This window comes from Ictidomys tridecemlineatus, chromosome 4 (assembly GCF_052094955.1).
Source record: "Ictidomys tridecemlineatus isolate mIctTri1 chromosome 4, mIctTri1.hap1, whole genome shotgun sequence".
Lineage (NCBI taxonomy): Eukaryota > Metazoa > Chordata > Mammalia > Rodentia > Sciuridae > Ictidomys > Ictidomys tridecemlineatus.
Window position 1 is genome coordinate 142854169 of NC_135480.1, and position 14281 is coordinate 142868449.

Consider the following 14281-nt stretch of genomic DNA (forward strand, 5'->3'; position numbering starts at 1 on the left):
CTTGCTATATCCACTTCAAACTTGGCATTACCATTCTTAAACTTAGACAAGAAAAACCAGAATTTGTGGTTGATTGTTGTTTAATTTGCATTTAAAAAAACAAATTAGATTTTTTCATGTGCTTGTAGTCATTCCCAATAAATTAGCAAATAACTTTATGTTATCTGTTAGTATCTTTATACACAAAATAGCCAGAATAAATTATATTTGCTTCTTAAAATTTTAGCTTAAAATTTAGTTTAAAACTTTACTGTTCTGAATAATTGAAAAAAGAAAAACATGCCTTGTGTTTTAAAAAAAATCACTCCTGCACTCTTGCTTGGAGTTTTGCTTCAAGTTTATTCCAATTCAAACAATGGAGGACAAATATTTTCTCTATGTTGTATTAATAAAGACATGGATCAGCTATTGTTATAAAATATTTTGCTAGAGCACAGAATTCAGTACAGCATAGGTACCTTTCTCCCCCAAATTTGAGCACAGTGTAAGCATTTTAATAAACATTTCATTATAACAGTCTCATCTCCAACTGCTTCATGAAATAGACCATTACAATGATACCAGAAACAAGCTGTTTCTTGACAATGCCAACATCTGTAATGCTAAAAGTATTAAAAATTAGGAGTGCAGTTTTCCTCAGAGCTTTCATTTTTAAGCAAATCCTGGTTATGAACAATTGTGACTGATTTCCTTTGGAGCAAAAACATGGTGAATGCTCATTTAAAAATAAATAAATAAAACAGTAAGGAACAAATGACCTGCAAGTGAATTCAAGATAATGAGCAGTGATTGTATCATTCCATCAAAGCACTTTTGTTCAAATTCTTAAAGACCAATTCAGAATACATATTCCAAAAGGCAATAAATTTACAGAGGCCTTCCTCACTTTTTAAACTCTAGTTTTATTTTAAAATACATCAAACATTTAAAATGCTTCAGTATTTTTAATAACTATCATTAACAAAATCAAGCTAATTACAATTTCAAGCTTAAAATCAATTTTCCTGGGAACATTGACATTTATGGTTCAGAGATGCAACTAAGAGATCACAAGACAAAAAAGAAGACAAGAAAAGTTTATCTCATCAACTATAACCAAATAAATTCTTTGTCTTTGCTACAATATTACTTTTATTTTGGCAAAATATTGCTTAATTCTATCTAACTTTTCAATGCTTGGTAGAATATAGAAGGTAACATTATAGCCTTAAACAGCAGTATGAAAATCCAGTAAAATAAATGTTTATATGTCTACAGCCAATAGAAAGATATCCAAATTCTAAAGGCCTAAAGTACTAATACTTTGGTAAGATGATTATTATTATTACACAAATACAGTAACTTCATGAGACAAATCTTAGCCTTCTAACTCATTCATTAAACTACAGAACCCTAAACATAATGGATTTCAAAATTTAATATAAGTGAGGACTAAAACAATGAGTTAGAAAAATAAGATGACACGCAGAAATGTAAATATCATAGTACTGTGAATTCAACTACCATGGACTGGCTTAACTGACTAAATATTACCAGAAACAAGCCACTGATTAGCTCCTGAATGTGATAAAAAAGGAACACTATGGAGACCATTTCTTGTTGAGATTAAAGTAAACCCTAATCTATCATCAAAGGCAGTCAACCTTATAGAGAATCAAGATAAACTGGAAAACCATGAGACGTCCAGGAAACACACCAAAACAAAGGTGATTATAAAAAGGTGGGGGCCAAAGGGATTGAAATAGAGAACATCTGTAAAAGTGTGTGTAGGAAAAAAAAAAATCAGAGTGTCACCAGCACTTCCAGACAAAGATGGCACCCTGAAGTACACTGTGAGAATTCTCATCTACTGGCAGACAGGAAGTAAGCAAGCAAGGCCGATCCACTGAAATGGCAACATCTGATAAAACCAGCCCTTCAAAATATTCATCTGCATCTACTCTGACTCTCCTCACTCTCACTTAAGAAACCATTTGATGTTACGCAGGAGCTCTAGGAGGTTCATCAATGCACAGGAAGGAAATATGCCACCTCATTGCCATAATTATCCCAGCATGCTGAATGGTTTCCATTTTGAGTTGAAATTGATAAAAACAGCATTTTTCTTCATAAGTCTCTCTGATGATTTTGAGGAGTATGAATCAACTCACCAGGGTTTAATTGGCCTTGCAAAATGATGACATAAGGTTTATAAATCTACAAAGCTGTAAATCATATTTAAAAAAAAAAATCCAAGAGAGTAGAGGAAGGGGATCAGGAGGGAGAGAGGAGATAATGGCATGGGAAAATACTGGAGAATGAAATCTACCAAATTATGCTATGTCCATGTATGACTATATGACAACAAATCCCATATATATGTATATGTATATATGTATGTAATTATAATACACTAATTGAAATAATTATAATAATGATATCAAGAGATCAGTAGAGTAGAATAAGCAGATCAGAGGAAGGAAGAAGGGGAGGGAAAAGGAAGATACTGGGAAATGAATTTGATCAAATTATGTGCCTGTACAAATATAGCATAATGAATTCCACTATTATGTATAATTATAATGTGCCAACAAAAAAGATCATCAAAATCCTTCAATAATTTCCCTAGCCAACTGTGTTACATCAACACTCCCTAGTTTGGGAGATTTTGCCTGGTGTTTCAATAATAAGTAAAATTATGATTGTGATTGTCACAACAGCTAACATTTGTTAGGGGCTTTCATATGACAGGCCCTATCCTAAGCGTTTTACTTATCTCATTTATCCCAAAGCCCCATAAGGAAGCTAACTGTTGTTTTCTTTGTTTTACTAAATGAAGAACCAAGGCACAAAAAGGTTAATTTTTTTGCCTCATCACATTCCCTTAATGAATCTCACACTTCAGTCAGTCTTACTGACATACAATCAGCCTGCTGTGTCTGTGGTTCCACATCCATGCATTCCACCAACCAAGGTTCAAAAATACTGAGGAAAAAAAACTGTGCCTGTACTGAATATGAACAGATTTTTCCTTTTTATTACTCCCTAAACAATAGAGTCTAACAAGTATCTACACAGCATTTACATTGTATTAGGCATTCTGAGAAATCCAGAGATAATTTAAGATTTACAGGAGGAGTTGGGTATAGTGGCACATGCCTGCAATCCTAGTGACTCAGGAAGCTGAGGGAGGAGGATGGCAAGTTCAAGGCCAGCTTCAGCAGCTTAGCCAGGTCCTAAGCAATTTAGTGAGACCCTGTAGAAAGGGCTGGGGATATGGCTCACTAGTTAAGCATCCCTGGTACCAGAAATCTCTCTCTGTGTATGTATACACATAGGTACATACTTGTGTATGTATGTGTGTATCTATACACAGGAGGATGTAAATAGTTGCTATGCAAATATTTTGCCATTTTATATCAAGGATTTGGGCATCTATAGATTTAGGAATCCTCAGGGAATTGGGGAACCAATTCTCTGTGGAGATCAAGGGGCAACTGGACTTGCAAGTCTTACATGTGGCATGCTTTTGCACACCTTTGTTCCTTTGCATAGACTATTGCTTGGCCCAGAAAACTACCCAACGTTTTCTTGTCTAACCATCTTCTATTGATTCTTCAAGACTCAGTTTAGGTAGGGAATCCTCTGAGAAACCTTTTTCAGGTACTCCAGTCTATCCTAAGAAGAGTTAAATCCTCCCTGTTTCATGTTCCCATTACCACATGCACCCACTCCCACACAGAATGAGAACTCTAAGTCTGTTTGTGAATCTGTTCCTTCCTTGGTTACAGGCTCCCTCCAGGGAAATGTGATCATGTAAGGCTTCATAGTCTTCATCTGCACAACTCCAGGGGCCATCATGCATACAGACTACAGAGTGATGGACATGGCAACTCCTAGAGTTGGACCTGATGGCAATTCTAAGGATAGAATCTTCATTGCCTTCCAAAGGACAAGGCACCAAGTATGCATTCATACATTTTCAAGGTGAGTGAGTGGCTTGAGACAGAAATGATAATAAAGGTGAAACAGAGCTTAATCACTAAGTGTGCTCAGTCCATTTATTACCCTCCAAACATTTTGTAAGGGAATGTCTAAATGATCCTGTCAACCTAAAGATGGGTACTGGTTTGTTGTCTGGTATAAGTACAGACAGAAAAAAAAAAAAAAACTTTGCTTTCTCTATTCTCCATCGGCTTCTTATGAATTCTCTTTAAATGTTAGCAGTGAATTTTGAATATTTCTCTATAAGGCTTTGATAATGGCATAATTAGTCTGCAAATGGATGTGGCATTTCTACCAGAGATGTAAATAATTAGAGTGAGAACTAGGCATAAAAATCTAACCAAAAGAGTGGACTAAAATGCCAATAAAAACAGTCAAATTTTTCTATTTTAATGAGCATGTTCACAAGGACATGATGATTCTATAGTCAGCAAAACAACATTCCACAACTTTCAGCCACCTGCTCAGCAGGGAGGAAAAACTGTACACTGAGCTTTGGCAAACATTTAAGATATCTTTGATTAGAAGTTAAAAAAAAAATTAAGCTAGGCAATAAGTTCCTGTTTCCTTTTAAAAGGAGGCAGTTTCTGTCCTTCCATGGATGGGAACATATTGCTGGGTAAAGAACTATCTATATGTCACCAGATTTAAGAAACAGCAAGAGATTGAGGCATATTTCACTGAAGACAAATCCTTCAATTAGTCTAGAACGCTACTTAGTTCTAATTTCTCCCAATGGCTCTTACCATCTATTAACTAACTCAGAGTGGGAAAAGGGGACAGAAAGACAAGAATTACCAGCTCTGAACCGATTGGTTAAACTCTGAAAATACAGAGACATGGCAAAGTGATAGTTGGAACAACAGACCCCCAACAATGTCCACATGATTATCCCTGGAAGCTGTGTCTCTATTACATGGCAAGGGGGAATTAAGCTAATTGACTGATTTTAAGATTATCCTGGATTATCTGCTGGACCTAATGTAATTACAAGCATCCTTACAATGGATGAGGGAGGCAGAATAGTCCGTGTCCAAGTGATGTGATATGAGAAAGACTCAACTAGCTCCTCTAGCTTTGAAGATGGAAGGAGGCTATAAGCCAAGGAATGAAGCTTACTTGAGAATCTAGAAAAAGCAAGAGAAATTGTTCCCTAGAGCCTCCAGAAGGAAGGCAGCTGTGCAGACATCTTAATTTTATTCCAGATGAGACCAATTTGGGGCATCTGACCTCCAGAACTATATAAGAAAACAAATCTGCATTGTTTTAAGTTACTGCATGGCAGCAATAAGAAATGAATACAGGCAATTTCACCTGAGAGAAGAATTAAATTATATCTATAACATCTAAAGCATGTGGATATTTATTCTCCCAAAGGAGAGTCAAGAGCTGCTGTAGACTGCCATATCTGGTATGGTCATTTCCTTCTCTACCCTAACACTTTATAGCTATCTATTCTATAGAAATGGTCCAAAATATGCTCAACTGATATAGAATTTTGAGACACTGTGCCAACAAAATTCATAACATTTTATAAGGGCCACAGAGATCACAAAGAAAATTACCTGATCCATTTGCTATAATGAATTTACAAATTCTGAAGACCACCAGGCGAGAAGGCCTCAGGTAGTACAAGACTCCAGGTCTCTCAGCCAGTTAATCGCAGAATGAATATGAGAATCCCTTTCTCTGTCTCTCTCTCTCTCTAACCCCTCCAGTTCTCTTCCAATTTCTTATTCTTCTGGTAACTGGGATTAAGTCAATGCATAAAAATAAAACAGACATTTTCTGCCATATTATAACCTCAATCAGGTAATACATACATGTTTCTATAAGATAGAAAGTCTCAATAGGATAAAACTATGGAATGATTTAGAAGCCAGCAAGACTCAGTTAAGATGAGACTTCAGTATATCCTCATTTATTTTTAGCAGAGTTGTAAACTCCTATGTGTTGCAAAGACAGTACCAGGGGCAAAGCCTTAAGCAAAATAGACCTGGATTCATGGAGCTTAAAGTCTAGAGGCAAGGACAGACAGGTAAGTGTGAAGGGTCCCTGTTAGCGAACTGTTAAGCTACAATTGAGAAGATTCCAGTAGAGTAAGCAGACCTCCATGGGGTGTCTTATGGCTCACTCACCAACTCTAATTCCTAACAACTAGCTAGGCTGTGGACTCACTCCAAGATAGGTATGAATTTTCCTTTTCAGAGAGCTCCCCCACTCCAGCAAGCTAAGAAGAAATCCCCCTGGATGGTAAGATACTTGGATCATATTTTCATTGTGTACCCAATTGCCTTGCAGAAGGGTAGTTTGGTTTTTTGTTTTGCTTTTGTGTGTTTCTGTTGCTGTTGTTGTTTTGCACTGAGGACTTCTCTTTATCTGTGTTTAAAATCACTTTTTTTTTTCAGAGAAAATAGTAGTCTGGCAATAACATTTTTAGTCCTGATTAATTAGAATCATATTTTTACTTTGTGAGAAGCAGTAGGTAAAGAAATTACCTTCCTTTCAATTGTAGCTTAACATTTGATCCACCCCAAAAGAAAGCTGTGTTCATAGCTGAGTTAACATGAACTCTGACACGGAGCTGAGATTGTAGTTTGACGCAGATATTTTGCATACCAAAAATGATTCACCATATATTTCTACATTTAGTCCTGGTTCAAAGAGTCAACACATTAATAGACATCCAAATTTTCTAACGTCTTAACTAAGACAATAAAAAATAATGTAGCTTCTGACTAACCCTCTTTGTTGCTTGAAATATTCCTTTTCATTTTTTGCAAAAGGCTTACCTTAGAATAATGCTTTTCAATAGAAATTTCAATGCAAACTACACAAGAAATTTTAAATTTTCTGGTAGTTGTATTTTTTAAAAATATAAGAAATGGTAAAATTTTAATAGTATATTTTATTTAATTCAGCATGTAAAAATATTTCAGCATGTAGTCAATGTAAAAACTAATGAGAAATTATAAATTTTTTTTCTATTTAATCTTTCAGCATTTGCTGTGCAATTTATACTTACTGCTTCTCTCACTTCAGATGCTAAATTTTCACTGGATACTTGATTATATTTATCCATCCTTTTTTTATTTGTTCTTTTTAGATATACATTACAGTAGAGTGTATTTTGACATATTAAACATAAATGGAGTATAACTTCCCATTCTTGTGGTTGTACATGATATGGAGTTATACTGGTCTGTATTCATATATGAACATAGGAAAGTCATGTAGGATTCATTCCGCTTTCTTTCCTATTACCATCCCTTCTCCCTTCCCTTCATTCCCCTTTGTCTATCCAGTCCCCTCCCTATCCTCCCTTGTTGTGGGTTAGTATAAACATATCACAGAGAACATTTAGACTTTGTTTTTTTGGGGGACTGGCTTATTTCATTTAGCATGATAGTCTCTAGTTCCATCTATTTACTAGCAAATGCCATAATTTTGTTCTTCCTATGGCTGAGTAATATTCCATTGTGTATACATACTACATTTTTATCTACTCATCTGTTATAGGGCACGTAGGTTGGTTCCATAGCTTAACTATTGTGAAATGAGCTGCTATAAACATTGATATGGCTTGTGTTGCTGAAATATACTGATTTTAAGTCCTTTAGGTATAAATCAGGTATGTTTAGAGCATTTATATCTAGTGTAGTTTTTTTTGACATATATAATTTAGGGCTACTTGTTGCCTGTTTATTCCTTCTTCTTTTTATTCCTCTGTTTCTTTATATTGCCCTGTTTTGGGTTATTTGTAAAATTTTTAGTATTCAATTCTCTCTATTATTTTTTCACTACACATTTCCTTTGCAATTTTTTTTATTCCTCTAGAGATTACATACACATACTGTACTTAACTTTTTATGGTCTATCCTTAAAATTTTATCATTTCAATTGGAATGTAAAAATGTTAACATTTAAGACCCTCCCCCTTTACGCTATAGTTGTCACCCATTACATTTATATACAATTAAAAGTCTCATCAGATAACATTTTATTATTTTCTTTCAACCATATTTGAAAGAAATGAAAAGGAGATTAGTCTATTGTGTGTACTAAATATTTGTCATTTCTATTTCTCTGTCTTCACTTCAGATGTTCCAAGTTCCCTTCTGGGATTATTTTCCCTTTTTCCTGAAGAATGTACTTCAGCAATTTTCTTAGGCCAGGCCTACCAGCAATGAATTATCTTAGTTTTCCTTCATCTGAAAATATTTGAAAATTCCTGAAGAACTTTTGTAGGAAACAGAATGCTATGATAATCAATGTTTCCTTAAAAATGTCGCATCACTTGCTCTGAATTCATGATGAGAAATTCTGAGACATTCAAATCATGGTTCCTTTATTGGTGATGCATTATTTTCCTTTATTTTCAAGATTTTTTTTCTGTCCTTGGTTTTTAGCAGTTTGTTGAGGATGTGTTTAGGTAGAGACTTTGTGGGTTTATTCTAGTTGAGGCTTTCTGAGTCTCTTGAACCTATAGGTATATGCCACGTTTGGGGATTTTATATTATTATTTATTCAAATACTGTCCCAGGGCAATGCTCTTCCCTCTTCTTCTGGATGCCATGAACATTTGGCCTTTTGTTATTATTCTGCAGGTTCCTGGGCTCAGTCATTTGCCTTTTTATTGTTCAGATCACACAATTTCTGTTGATCTTATCTTCAGGTTCACTGACTTCTTCTGTCATCTCCCTTCTGGCATTCACTCTATTTGGTGAGTTTTAAATTTTTGGTTATTGCAGTTTTGAGCTCAAAAATTTGAATTTACTTCTTCTATATATCCTATATTCATTCATGTGCTGAGAATTTCTATCTTCCATCTGTTTCAAAAGTGTTTGCCTTTACTTGTTAAGCATTTTTATAATAGCAGCTGTAAAGTCTGACAGTTCTAACATCTGTGCCATCTTAGTATTGGCTTCTGTTGATTACTTTTCCCCAACACAAACTGTCTTCCTGTTTCTTCATATGCCAAGTAATTTTGGATTGTATACTAGAGATTTGCATTTATGTTATGACACTCTGTGTCTTATTTAAATCTTGCTAAGAATTTTGCTATTTTTGTTTTAGCAAGCAATTGTCCTGGTTAGATTCAAGCCCCTCCCCCCTTTTTTTTCTGGGCTGTGGTTCCAATGTTCCAAGTTCAGTGTTCAAAGCCTTGGTAGAGATTTCCATTCCTAGGCATGATGAAGTAACAGGGACCAGATTCATCCTTCCTTTTTCAATTTGGTGGAACTTCTAATTCCTGAATCTCCCTGCCACTGTTTACTTTCACAGTCCTCAAAGAGCTGCTCTATGCATTCTGGCCAGGTTTTCTAGCTTAATTCAGTGGGAGGGTAACGATGAAGTCTGTTATTTCATCTTATCTGGAAATGGAATCTCTTGCCTATATTTGGGTTCAATTAAATTTGCAGTTGAAAAAGTAGACTCATACATACTTAGTTGCTACAAACATGCTTAAATGCTTTCCAATAACTAAACTGAGTATCCATTTTTAAATTCAAATGAAAGAAAAGTAAAAAGTTAATTATATTAGCCAGCCTTTAAGGGTTTGTTATTTACTTGCTGCCATAGGTTACTCTATTAGGTAGAGAAGCATTAGAAAGTCCTGTTGAAGAATTTATAAGAGAGGTCAGAAATATAACTGTAGATCTAAAATGACCATCCTCCACTACTGATTCTCTAAGAAAGAGGGAGAAACTCACATATTCCAATGCATTTCTTACCAAATGAAGCCCCCTAGTTCTCTTTATTCAGTATAAACCAGAGCTGAGATTAATAAAGCTACATTTGAAGTTTTTTTTTATCTTTGAATTTTGCTGTTTTGGTCAGTAGTGTTAATCTTTTTCTCTTAAGCCCCCTTTAAATGTCACAAATGTGATGCTTTCGTTAAAATAATAGGTAGAAAGACAAAATTCTAGAGATATGCTACCAAAGAGTTCAGTTACCAGCTTCATGTGGCTATTTAGCAAATGATGTGTGTGCAACTAGTGAATTTTACATTTTAATTTAAAAAAATAAAAGATGCTTATTTCTGTTCTTAGAAAAGTTTTTTAAGTATGTTGAAACAATTTGGGAATGAATGTGAGGCTATATTTCTCCTCTTTTTTTTTTTTTCCAGTGCTGGGGATCAAACTCAGGGCTATACAGATGGTAGGCAAGAGCTGTACCACTGAACTATACCCTGTGTGTATTTTTCTCAACTGAAGTTTATAAGAAGCCTAAGTACAGATCAAACATTTCTGGTGAAAATGTAGTATCTAAATTGATATTTCCTAGAAGTATGAAAATATACTAGATTTGGAAGATTGAGTTTGAATATAAAAATATCATTAACAATTTTTATACTGATTGTTAAATTAATTTTTTGACATGTTAAAACATAACCATTACTATTAGGTTTACCTTCGTATTTTTAAAATGTGGATACTATAAAATTTCAAATTATATATGTGGCTGTCAATATATTTTTATTGTATACTGCTGTTCTAAAGAAAAAAAACTGAAAAACACATGTATTTTAACTGAAATTCTAGAAAATGGAAATATAGCCAAAAATATAGTATATTTGGGTGCAAAGAAGAAATCATAGGCAGAACATGTCCAGAGAAGGAGGATATATGTACACATTATCAGACTCCTCAAACTGTAGCAAGGTCAAAGATAAAAAAAAATTCTTTTCTGATTTCGTTTTTAATTACTTCAATACAAGAATGATTATGACAAAAAGAGGCTAAATTTACTCTTTTCGGTATTTCCTTTGCTTGGTTGGCTTTTAATTTACAGATGACCTTGTAAAACCAAAACTGTAAACTGAGAATGAATACACAGACGGCATAGCTGCTACTATACATTTTTAGATGTCTATTTTTTCCACAAATGTGTCAAGCTGACAAAATGAGGATACACGGAATTCACAAACTCTTCACATTAAATTTCTAATTTAAGTTCTCCCTTTTTTTTGGCTTTGGTATCTGGAAATGGATCATTTATGAGCTTCTGAAATTAATATTATACAATGGAGGGAAACATGCTGATCTGTCAAATGAGAGTCTTCAAAAGTTTTTATGTAGAATATCACATGTCCAAAGGCCCTAAAAAAATAATCCCTAGAATTTAGTGTTAGGAGTAGGACAGTTTATCCAACCTCTCTTCATGCTATTCTATGTGCATGACAGGAGTGAGTCCACAATGTCTACATTCTGTAATTAGTGTCACATGACTGATCAAAGATGTCAAGGCAAAGTCTACACTACAGTTCAGAGACTGAGGCCAGCTCTCAGAGGCCACCCAGTGGCTCAGAGAAAAGGATTATTTTGTTCAGGTGACCTTAAGCTTTCAAGGGGTCAGGCAGAATGATCTCAGCTCTGCTGTTTAGGCTCTCTGAGGACACATGGGTCAGTGATTGAGGACTGTGGGGGGATTATGCTGGGGTCATGCTGGGATCCATCCTCAGGACTCTGGCCTGCAGAAATTACCTCTTACTTCACATTCCCAAAGCCCAATAGTCCAGTTTTCTCATTTAAATGTTCCATAACTAGAGAAATATGTGATTATGTTTGGATGATAGCATACACACCTGTATAGGTAGTGTGATAGCAATTACCCAGACACAGGAAAAACAATCATAAATGCCAGTAGAGATTCTCTCTAGTGGTAGGGTTACATTCCTTATACTTTTCAATATTTTCCACCTTTTAAGGGGGACATCTTATATTACATAAAATACAGGGCAACTTCATCATTTTTTGTATGAGGAAGCATAAAAATCAAGAAGCATCCATATCTAACAAAGTACCTGAATATACTTTTGAATTCTCATTTGACATTAGCACCAAATATACTTTATAAACTTCTTGTGATATCATTATACAGCAGTATACTCATAACTGTACTTTCAAAGTGCCCACACAGCTAACCCAAAAAATAGGATAAGTACTAAAAACAAAACTGAATTTTTTTGGAAAGTAGTCACCAAAAGTAAGACAATGAAACAAAATAGGACATACTCTTTTAGAGTATAAGTACAAACTTCAACCATTCAATCACGTCAGACATCTAAAGTCTTGGTAAATCTGTGAGACATTAAGGTTTCACACATTACATGAAGTTTCTATCCACTTTTCTAACTTCTCAAATTCCTTCTTATAGATCTTTCAAAGTTCAGTAAGACAGACAGACAGACAGACACAAATTACCTACTGTCTGCAATAAAATGCATTTATTTTATTTTTTTAAATTTTTTTAAACACAATATCTTTATTTATTTTTATGTGGTGCTGAGCATGGAACCCAGTGCCTCACATGTATAAGGCAGGCGCTCTACCACTGAGCTACAGCCCCAGTCCAAAAACGTATTTATTTATTAGGTTGGTGTGTTAGGTTTTAGCCAAAGAGCTCCAGGCAAATAGAGTTGGGTTTTCACAGGGCTGAAATATTGAACTAAAAGATCACATGTAAATAATATGTTATTAAAAGTACTTAATTTGAGAAGAAAGGGATCAACATTGCTAAAGTACTATATAGAAAGAGAATCACAACTCATATATTACCTCAAATTATAAATAATGAAATTGATAGATAGAATTATTTGGAAATAATATGACATTTCACTGGGAAAAAATGAACCACCATACAAAAATTAAGTTTCCCTTAATTCTAGAAATAATTGGCTAGAAAATATAATGGGATAAAATTCATATTCCTAAAGGAAAGAAAAGATGCCAAACACTTGAGTACATTTAAAGAGAAGTATACAGAGGCAACATAAAGCAAGTCATATAACTTCACAATGGGACCATCTTTACATTTAAACTTCAACTTGTCATTTAATTCAAGTTTAAGTTTAAATGTAAAGATGGTAATTTTACCCTCAATAAATTATGGATTTATAATTAACACATAAGCAATTTGCAAGAGAAATCATACAAATGGCCAAAATATTAAAATGTACCTAAAATCAAATGTGCAAATTAAAACATGTTAATGATGTTTTCAACATCTATGTGTTGAACATTTTCAAAAAGTGATCACATGTAATATGTTTAAGCAAGCAAGGTACTGGACATTCCCACTCCTGGTCTACATCTACATAAATATCATTTTAAGAGAAGAAATTTTGCAATGCATATCAAGTACCCTAACATTTTACAGCCCTGCTGTTCTAATAATTGTATTTCAAATAATCTGTCCAAAGGAAATGTCCATGCATATTTAAGTGTACTTATAATATTTGATAATTAAAATAACAGGTTTCTAACAGTTTTAATTTACTTACATTATGCTAATTACTTAACATACAACTATTAAGATGTTATAGAAGACTAGAGACAGAAAAAATATTCATACTGTCTTGTATTTAGAAGTCAGATTCTAAAACAGCATGTCCTCTAGATCCCATTTTTAAGAAAATCTACAAGTAAATGCAAACAGAAAAGATTGAAGGATACATACCAAAATGTTGAAACTGGTTATTGTGAGTAGTTGTGTTACCAGAGATTTGTGTCTTCTTTTATCACTTATATTTTCTAAACTTTCTACAATAAGAAATGTATTTTTTCATGCTAACAAATTTATAATTTTTAGGCAAAGTATTTACAGCTGATCCTCATGGGGGAAGATTTATGAGAATTACAGATTCTAGGATTCCAGGGTTCCCTGGCATTAACCAGTAAGCTCAGATATTTAACTTTATTTTTGCTAAATCTTTAATACCTCTTTCTTTCCTCATCTCTCTTTCTGCTCTCCCTAAGTGATTCCTCCCTTTTAAAATGTTTTGTTTTCTCCTTTATTTTCACAAAAACAAAAACCTACATTGGTTGTTTTGGACACAGTTGCTGCCCTCATTTCTATGTTCCACTGCTAATGATCCTGTTTTTCAAACTTTGCTTTGAAGTTTCTAGTCTCAACCAACCACACTCTATTATATTGAACTGAAAAATACAACAGAACCCTTGTCTGAATTCCAGATATGGCCCTTTATATCTGATGATAGCAATCTGTTCCTCCTGGGTCCTTTCTTAGTCACCAACATGAAAACAACATGAAGCAGAACCTGCAATAGCCCCTCACCTTTAAGTCAGTTCCAAACAAAACCTCCAAAGGAGCCTCAAAAGCACATTTACTCTGGGCCCTGGTCCTTATATAGGATGACAAAGTACCATTCTTCCCATTTGGTAGAGAAACCCAGAGAACTGGCTAAAACACAAATTGGTAACTAGTGGTAAAAGAAAGGATGAAACCTGGGTCTTGTGGTTCATAAAAACAAGACTTTTCTATGGGTCATCTGAAT

The 14281-nt window shown here is 34.3% G+C and overlaps 1 protein-coding gene across 4 annotated transcripts in view; it reads right to left on the reverse strand.

The window, feature by feature from the left end:
• Positions 1-14281, reverse strand: part of Pip5k1b (phosphatidylinositol-4-phosphate 5-kinase type 1 beta) — a 276928-nt gene that overhangs the window by 218103 nt on the left and 44544 nt on the right. The window contains exon 1 of one of the 4 annotated variants that reach the window (XM_078047563.1): positions 13444-13714. The exons of the other annotated variants lie outside the window; for them this stretch is intronic. The gene's annotated coding sequence lies outside the window, so the exon portion shown is untranslated. Of the gene's footprint in view, positions 1-13443; positions 13715-14281 lie in introns of those variants that run through there. 4 annotated transcript variants of the gene reach the window in all.